Source organism: Trichechus manatus, unplaced genomic scaffold (genome assembly GCF_000243295.1).
Source record: "Trichechus manatus latirostris isolate Lorelei unplaced genomic scaffold, TriManLat1.0 scaffold00017, whole genome shotgun sequence".
Classification (NCBI taxonomy): Eukaryota; Metazoa; Chordata; class Mammalia; order Sirenia; family Trichechidae; genus Trichechus; species Trichechus manatus.
Window position 1 is genome coordinate 7,533,939 of NW_004443953.1, and position 8,475 is coordinate 7,542,413.

The 8,475-nt window shown below is 40.3% G+C and overlaps 1 protein-coding gene across 5 annotated transcripts in view; it reads right to left on the minus strand.

Annotated features, from left to right (window-relative positions):
- USP45 (ubiquitin specific peptidase 45) overlaps positions 1-8,229 on the minus strand; it is a 75,299-nt gene extending 67,070 nt beyond the window's left edge. For all 5 annotated transcript variants that reach the window (XR_002823304.1, XM_023727589.1, XM_004372414.2 and 2 more), the window contains exon 1: positions 8,192-8,229. The gene's annotated coding sequence lies outside the window, so the exon portion shown is untranslated. The remainder of the gene's footprint in view (positions 1-8,191) is intronic.
- Between the last annotated feature and the right edge of the window lie 246 nt (positions 8,230-8,475).

An 8,475-nucleotide genomic window follows, 5' to 3' on the forward strand; every position in this document is an offset into this window, starting at 1 on the left:
TGAACCATCCCTGCATACCTGGTATAAATCCCACTTGGTCATGGTGAATTATTTTTTTGATATGTTGCTGAATTCTATTGGCTAAAATTTTGTTGAGGATTTTTGCATCAATGTTGATGAGGGATATCGGTTTGTAATTTTCTTCTTTTATGGTGTCTTGACCTGGTTTTGGTATCAGGATTATGCTGGCTTCAAAGAAGGAGTTTGGGAGTATTCCATCCTTTTCTATGCTCTGAAATACCTTTAGTAGTAGTGGTGTTAACTCTTCTCTGAAATTTTGGTAGAATTCTTCAGTGAAGCCATCCAGGCTAGGGCTTTTTTTTGTTGGGAGTTTTTTAATTACCTTTTCAATCTCTTCTTTTGTCATGGGTTTATTTAGTTGTTCTATCTCTGTTTGTGTTAGTTTAGGTAGGTAGTGAGTTTTTAGAAATTTTTCCATTTCCTCTAGGCTTTCAAATTTGTTAGAGTACAATTTTTCATTGTATTCTGTTAGGATTCTTTTAATTTCAGCTGGGTCGGTTGTGATATCATCCATCTCATTTCTTACACAGGTTATCTGCTTCCTCTTCTGTTCTTCTTTTGTCAGTTTGGCCAATGGTTTATCAATTTTATTGCTCTTTCCAAAGAACTAGCTTTTGGTCTTGTTAACTCTTACAATTGTTTTTCTATTCTCTATTTCATTTAATGCTGCTTTAATTCTTATTATTTCCTTTCTTCTGGCACCTGAGGGCTTCTTTTGCTGCTCTCTTTCTACTTGTTCCAGTTGTAGGGTTAATGGTTTGATTATGGCCCTTTCTTCTTTTTGGATGTGTACATTTATTGCTATAAACTGACCTCAGAGCACCGCTTTTGCTGTGTCCCAAAGGTTCTGGAAGGACGTGTTTTCATTCTCATTTGATTCTATGAATTTCTTTATTCCATCCTTAATTTCTTCTATAACCCAGTAGTTTTTGAACAAGGTGTTGTTCAGTTTCCATGTGTTTGATTTTTTTTCCTTGCTTTTTCTGTTGCTGATTTCTGCTTCTGTGGCTTTATGGCCAGAGAAGATGCTTTGTAATATTTCAATGATTGGATTTTGTTAAGGCTTGCTTTATGGCCTAATATGTGGTCTATTGTGGAGAATGTTCCATGTGCATTGGAAAAGTAAAGTATACTTGGCTGCTGTTGGGTGGAGTGTTCGGTATGTCTATGAGATCCATTTGGTTGATTGTAGCATTTAGCTCTTCCCTGTCTTTGTCGAGCTTCTTTCTGGATGTTCTGTCATTCACCGAAAGTGGTGTGTTGAAGTCTCCTACTGCTACTGTGGAGCTGTCTCTCTCTCTTTTCAGTGCTGTTAGAGTTTGTTTTATGTATTTTGGACCCATCGTTGGGTGCCTAAGTATTTATTATAGTTATGTCCTCTTGGTGTGTTGACCCTTTAATCATTATTTAGTGTCCTTCCTTATCCTTTGTGGTAGAATTTACTTTAAAGTCTATTTTGTCTGAGATTAATATTGCCACTCCTGCTCTTTTTTGAGTGTTGTTCGCTTGATATTTTTCCATCCTTTGAGTTTTAGTTTCTGTCTTTAAGTCTAAGGTGTGTCTGTTGTAGGCACACCTAGACATATAGACGGATCGTGTTTTTTTAATCCCATCTGCCACTCTCTGTCTCTTTATCGGTACATTTAGTCCATTTACATTCAGCGTAATTATTGATAGGTATGAGTTTAGTGCTGTCATTTTGATGTCTTTTTTTGTGTTGTTCACAGTTTTTTTGTTCCACTTAATTTTCTGTGCTGAGTCGTTTTTCTTTATGCATTTTCGTCTCATCTTTTTCATTGTTGTTGATTTTGTATTTGCTAAGTCTTTATATTTTTCTTGTTTTTTATTTTGACTTGTAGGATTGTTAGTTTCCTTTGTGGTTACGTTTATATTTACTCCTATTTTTCTAAGTTTATATCAGTCTTTTATTTCTTTATATCGCCTTGCCTTCCTCTCCATATGAAAAATCTATGTCTACATTTTTTTAAGTCCCTCTTTTTTGTTTTAATGTTGTCATCTTTTACATATTGACACCTGTTTCCCTATTTTCAGTGTTTTAGCTTTGATTTACTTTTGTGACTTCCCTATGTGGGTTGATATCTGGTTGCTCTGTCCTGTGTTCTAGTCTTGGGTTGTTATCTGATGTTAGTGATTTTCTAACCGGAGGACTCCCTTTAGTATTTCTTGCAATTTTGGTTTGGTTTCTGCGAACTCCCTAAACTTCTGTTTATCTGGAAATGCCCTAATTTCGCCATCATATTTAAGAGACAGTTTTGCTGGATATATAATTCTTGGCTGGCAATTTTCTTCCTTCAAGGCTTTATGTATGTCATCCCACTGCCTTCTTGCCTGCATGGTTTCTACTGACTAGTCCGAGCTTATTGTTATTGACTCTCCTTTATAGATGACTTTTTGTTCATCCCTAGTCACTCTTAAAATTCTCTCTTTATCTTTGGTTTTGGCAAGTTTGATTACAATATGTCTTGGTGTCTTCCTTTTGGGATCTACCTTATGTGGGGTTTGATGAGCATCTTGGATAGATATCTTGTCATCTTTCTCAATATCAGGGAAGTTTTTGCCAACAAACCTGCAACAATTCTCTCTGTATTTTCTGTTATCCCCCCGTTCTGGTACTCCCATCACTCGTAGATTATTCCTCTTGATAGAATCCTACATAATTCTTAGGGTTTCTTCATTTTTTTTAATCCTTTTATCTGATTTTTCCTCAAGTAAGTTGGCATAAAGTGCTTCATCTTCAGTCTCACTAATTCTGACTTCCATTGCCTGAATTCTGCTCCTATGACTTTCTATTGAGTTGTCTAATTCTGAAATTTTATTGTTAATCTTCTGGGTTTCTGATTGCTGTCTCTTTATGGGTTCTTGCAGCCTGATAAATTTGTCATTATGCTCTTCTCTAACCTTCCTAATTTCCTCTATTGAGTGTTATGTGTTTTGCTTAATTTCCTTCCTAATCTCTTGAAGACTTCTGTATATTAATTTTTTATTTTCTGTCTCTGGTAATTCCAAGAAATTTTCTTCCTCTGGAAAATTTCTAGATTCTTTATTTTGGGAGCTCGCTGAAGACATCATGGCCCACCTCTTCATGTGATTTGATACTGACTGTTGTCTCCGAGCCAATCAATAAGTTATTATATTTATTTATTTTATGTTTGCTTACTTTGTCCTAACTTCTTGTTTTGATACTCCCAAATAGGCTGCTCGTCTGAGCTACTTTGATTATTGGTGCCTTTGAAGCTCTAATGTCCTGTCACCAGGTAGTTAAATCTGTTACTAAGTATGTGAGCCCAGGTTTCCGTTAACTTTTTTGTATGGATTCAGCTCTGGTGTCCAGGTAGTCAGTCACCAAGTGTGTGGTGCAGGCTCTCCCCTACAGTCCTAGACAAGCATGGGTGATTGGTGTAGGCACAGGTATCTGGTGCAGTAGGGGGTCATGTGCTGAGCAAGGCAGGGGGCTGACGGCTACCCCTGAGTGTCTGAAAGCATGTCCCTGTTCCTGGAGTAGGGAAGTAGGTTCTGCAGCTGGACTATGAGCACCCAGTGCTGTTGGCTGTAAGGACTGGGGGGCACCTCTTATTCTTGGGCCCCTGTGGTGAGTGGCTAGGTGGATGAGTGGAGCCACCAGTCTTCAGGCCCCTGATATGGGTAAGTGAAGACCCTGCTTAATGGGTAGAGCAGTGTCAAGTGATATGACTTCAATTTTAACTGGTCTAGTAAATCAACAGAAGAAGAGGGGAACATCAGTGAAGAACAAAGAAACTAAATAAATCTTTATTAAACCAATATATAAATGGTACATTCCATTTGACTTTTTACTAACTATTCCCTAGATATATGATGTTCAGTTGAATGAAAATTTGGTCAATGGAATGGGAGCAGATGTTCCAAGTGCTGCTTATGGGTCATGTCCTCCCCTTGCCCTTTGTCCCATCCCACTAGCTAGGACATAGTTGGACCTGAAAGAGCCACACTGGACCAGGGATGGAAGCCTAGGGCCAAACACAGTAAAGCCTACCTTTGCTATACTACCTAGGTCTGGACTATTGAGAGAGAAAGAGACTTCTATCTTGTTTAACGTATTGCATTGTTTTCTGGGTTCTTCCCCCCAAACTTATTATGAAAAAATTTCAAACATCGACAAAAGTTAAAAGAATAAGTATGATGAATACCTATATAGTATCTAGATCCCACAACAACTAACATTTTACCATATTTGTTTTATCTAACTATCAACATACGTACATATACATGTATGTGTATATATTTTTTCTTTTTTTGGTTGAACTATGTGAAAGAAAAGTAAGTTGCAGAGATCATGACAATTCACCCCTAAATGCTTCAGCATGCATCTCTTAAGAATAAGAACATTCTCCTACATAATCACAACATCATTATCACATCTAAGAAAATTAACAATAATTCCCCAATATCATCTCTTATTCCATCAAATTCTAAGTTCCTTGACCCAAAAGTGTCTTCTATAGCTGGTTTTTTTCCCACTCAGGATCCAATCAAGGTTCACACTTTGCATCTGGTTACATCTCTTTAGTATCTTTTAATCTACAACAGTTCTTCCCACCTTTTATTTTCCTATGACATAGGCTTTAAGAGACCAGGTCAGTGCATATGAGTCACCTGGGGATCTTACTAAAAAGTGTATTCTGATTTAGCAAGTCTGACATAGGACCTGAGATTCTGCCAATCCAACAAGCTCCTACTGTAACGCCCTTGCTGGGGGTCCACAGACCATACTCTGAATAGTAAAGTTGTATAATGTCCCACAATGGATTTTCTATTTCTTCATGGTGTTAACTCTATTCCTTATATTCTTAAAAACTCAAAGTTAATTCTAAAGATTTTGGATAGAATTTAAGTAGTTTTTAAGCCACTGTATTTTGAAGTCTCTGTTAGATTCGCTAAGCCTGAATTCTAATACTTTTCTTCTCTGTAGCAAAGCTATATAGCAATTTTCATGGTTGTTTGTTTTTTAATGATCCAAGTGGAAGAATCTTTTAATACTGAATTCTGAATCTTGATTTAGTTGTTCCATATTCCACAGAAGGGAGCCTTCAAATTTACCATTTTAAGTGTCATTTCTTTAAGTCCATGGTCATCACTGTTGAACTGAGTTGCCATAAACTAATTAATGCCTTCACGGTTACAGAGGTGTGCAAGACCTGACTTCCTTGACCTCCTCATCTCCAACTACCTTCTCTCTCCAAACTTACACTTACCCCTACAGTATAACCTTGAAAAATCACAAATTCAAGCATTCAGTTCTCTGACCACGACTTCAGTTCTGCTAGTTTGCTTGATCAGCCACTTCTATTTTCTTCTAGTGTCTAGGCTGACAAGAGAATGCGTCTCAATAAGTACTTCCATGATCACTGCATCACGGCAGGGAGAAGGGAAAGTGGCAAATGGAGCACTGGCTCTTAAAGCTTCACCTTGAAGCCACATACGTCATTACTGCTCACAGCCTACTGACCAAAGCAAGTCACATGGCCACATCTAACTTCAAGTAGATGTGGGGTGGGAATGAGTCCAACCTTACCATGTACCCAGAAAGAGGTGAACCAGAATATCTGTGCATGGCCTTAATGACTACCACATCACCTACCTGGCAGAACACCAATCCTACATGAACCTGATTAACCACTTTATCCATGACTGTATCCAATCCATTTTAAAAGAAAGCAGATTAGGTCCACTAAATTAATAATCACAACCCTAAATGGATCAAGATATCCCATTATCTACTCTACCTCTCTGGTCAACTACCTTACCTACTCTCCACAACAACTATTTCAAACCTTTGTCACTCTTCTTAAACCTTCAACTCCTTCACCTTCACACTCACTTCCCTCCTCCCCAAAAAAGAGATCTAGCCTTCTACTTTACTAATCTTTCCACCTCCAAACTTAACAAACTTATCTCCATCTATTTTAATTTAGTGTCCTAAAGAACAATAGGCATAACTAATAAAAGCGAGGAAAAACGGCCCATGAGAGACTGGTCAAATTTTCCCCCATGACACAGATAAACTCCAGACAAAGATGAGCATTAGCAGGCAGAGAATGCTGGCAAAATAATAAACAGAACCAGACACTTGACCTAGAATTTGTAAAAGACCTGTACCTTTTTTCAAAAACATTGATTCAATCTTAACTTGGCAATACAGAATCAATTTCTGATGATTTTTCTGATATATGCAATATGCCTAAACATATAGAATCATTCGGGCTAGTAACCCATCTATTTAGCAAGCATATATCCTGTATAGTTTTCTTTTCCAATTTCCCTTTAAGGCAAAAAGGGACAAAACTAAAGTCCAATTATTAGAGCTTCAAATACTTCCTATCATCAATATTGTGTCAGGGGACCCCCAACAGCACCCCCACATTTGGAGGTTTGCTAGAAGGACTCATGGGACTCACCATATAATTGTGCTCACAGCTAACATTCATTACAGCACTGTAGTAAGGAAATGGAGCCCCTGGGTGGTACAAACTGTTAAGGAGCTTGCCTGCTGGCTGCTAATCAAAAAGTTGGAGGTCCACCCACAGGCGCCTCAAAAGACAGGCCTGATGATCTGCTTACAAAATATCAGCCACTGTATAGAGCACAAATGAATCAACTTGACAGGTGCAAATGGTTATTAAGATATACAGCCTAATCATAAGCAAAAAAGACACAGGCTGAAACTGGAGGAATTCAGTTGCAGGCCTCCTTATGTTCTGTTCCACCAGAAGTCAGACAGAGCACACACTTCCCCCAGCAAGAAAAATGCAACATATGTGTGATATTTCTGCCCAGGGAAGCCCATCAAACACTCATCTACCATTTGGGGAGGGAAGGAGGGAGGGGTAAAACTGATGATTTAGGCACATTACCTAGCACATACCAAAATGCCAGACTTCAGAAGGAAAGCAGGTTTTAACATAAACCACATTGTTCCCATGGTGGAAAAATTCTCAAAATCAAAATTTCAGGTTCGAAACAGGACCCAACCCTGCAAGCAGGCCTTCTAAGGATTGCAATCTCAGGCCTGCTATGTAAACTCTTTTCTGCACAAGTATGTTCTGCCATTTTTTTCACGTGGTTTTCGAAACACCAAATTTTACAGTTTTCAGCTTCAGCATTACCTAATTTCTATCTTTTGGCTAATGTAGGATGTAAACCAAGTTACTTACAAAGTTTTGACTTTTTTTTTTTAAACAGGCTATGTAAATGAAAGCCAATATTCTCAAAAAACACTTTTTTTCCCTACTCTTCAGCAATAATTTTCATGGAAGGGCGGAATTAGACGTTTCTTACAGTTGAGGACGTGAATATCACCTCTCCTTTTAGATACCAGGCTCAAAAAGATTAACAGAACTTAGTTTTGTGTATCACGCACGTTTCTAAAGCACGTCAAAGATATTAAGCCACTGAATCCTGACAACCACGTTGAGATACCAGTTATCAGTGTCCATTCCAACTCATAGTGACCCTATGTATTTGAGAGTAGAACTGTACTCAACATGGTTTTCAATTGCTGATTTTTTCGAAAGCAGATCACCGGACTTTATCCCAGGCGCCTCTGGGCGGACTTCAACTTCTAAACTTCCAGTTAGCAGCCGCATGTGTTAACAGTTTGCACCACCCAGGGATTCCCTTAATGAGTTAGGTTACTATTATTTATTCCACTTTACAGTTGAAGAAATTGAGGTACACAGGGGTTAAGTTTAACTCGCAGAGGTCCGGACTAAGTCTCACTCCAGTGCTCCTAACACTACACAAGGCCAGCAGAAAACCGTAGTTAGACATGCTTCCTCTAGTCACTAAGCAAAACACCCCAAGTTTAAGAAAAGAAAAGCCGGCGTCAGGAGAGAGCTCTGGAGGAAGGGTGTCTGACTGCCGCGCTCCTAGGTCACCGTGAGGCGGAGACTCGGGCCCCTCCTAGGCGGTTCCTCCCGCCGCCGCCAGAACGCCGAGCCGGCCGGCCGCCCGCACATGGCCTTCGGTGACGCCTAGCGCCCCCACGGATCGGGAAGGCGAGGGGACGTGTGTAGCTTCTCTCCCAGCCCCGCCCACACCACACGAAAGGGCTGGGGTCGCGCAAGCTAAGGCCAAGAAACCACGGAGAACACAGCCCGCCTAGCTGACTCACCCCGCCCGACCCGGGCCGCCGCTCCAGCTACAACCCGAAGACAGTGCGCCTGCGCAGCCGTTCGCAGGCCGCAGAGGCGGGACCTTGTTTGCGTGCCCGCGCCCATGGTGGGACGGGTTCGGGGCCGTCCCTCCATTGTCAGCGAGCCCGGGGTTGGGACGGAGCCTGTTGGCGCGCCCGCGTTTTCTACGTCCGCCGAGCTGGCAAGGCCGCGACCAATCTTAGAACAGTAGCGATTACCTCCGAATTAGTTCGGAATACAGGACTGGAGCGCGCAGTTCCAG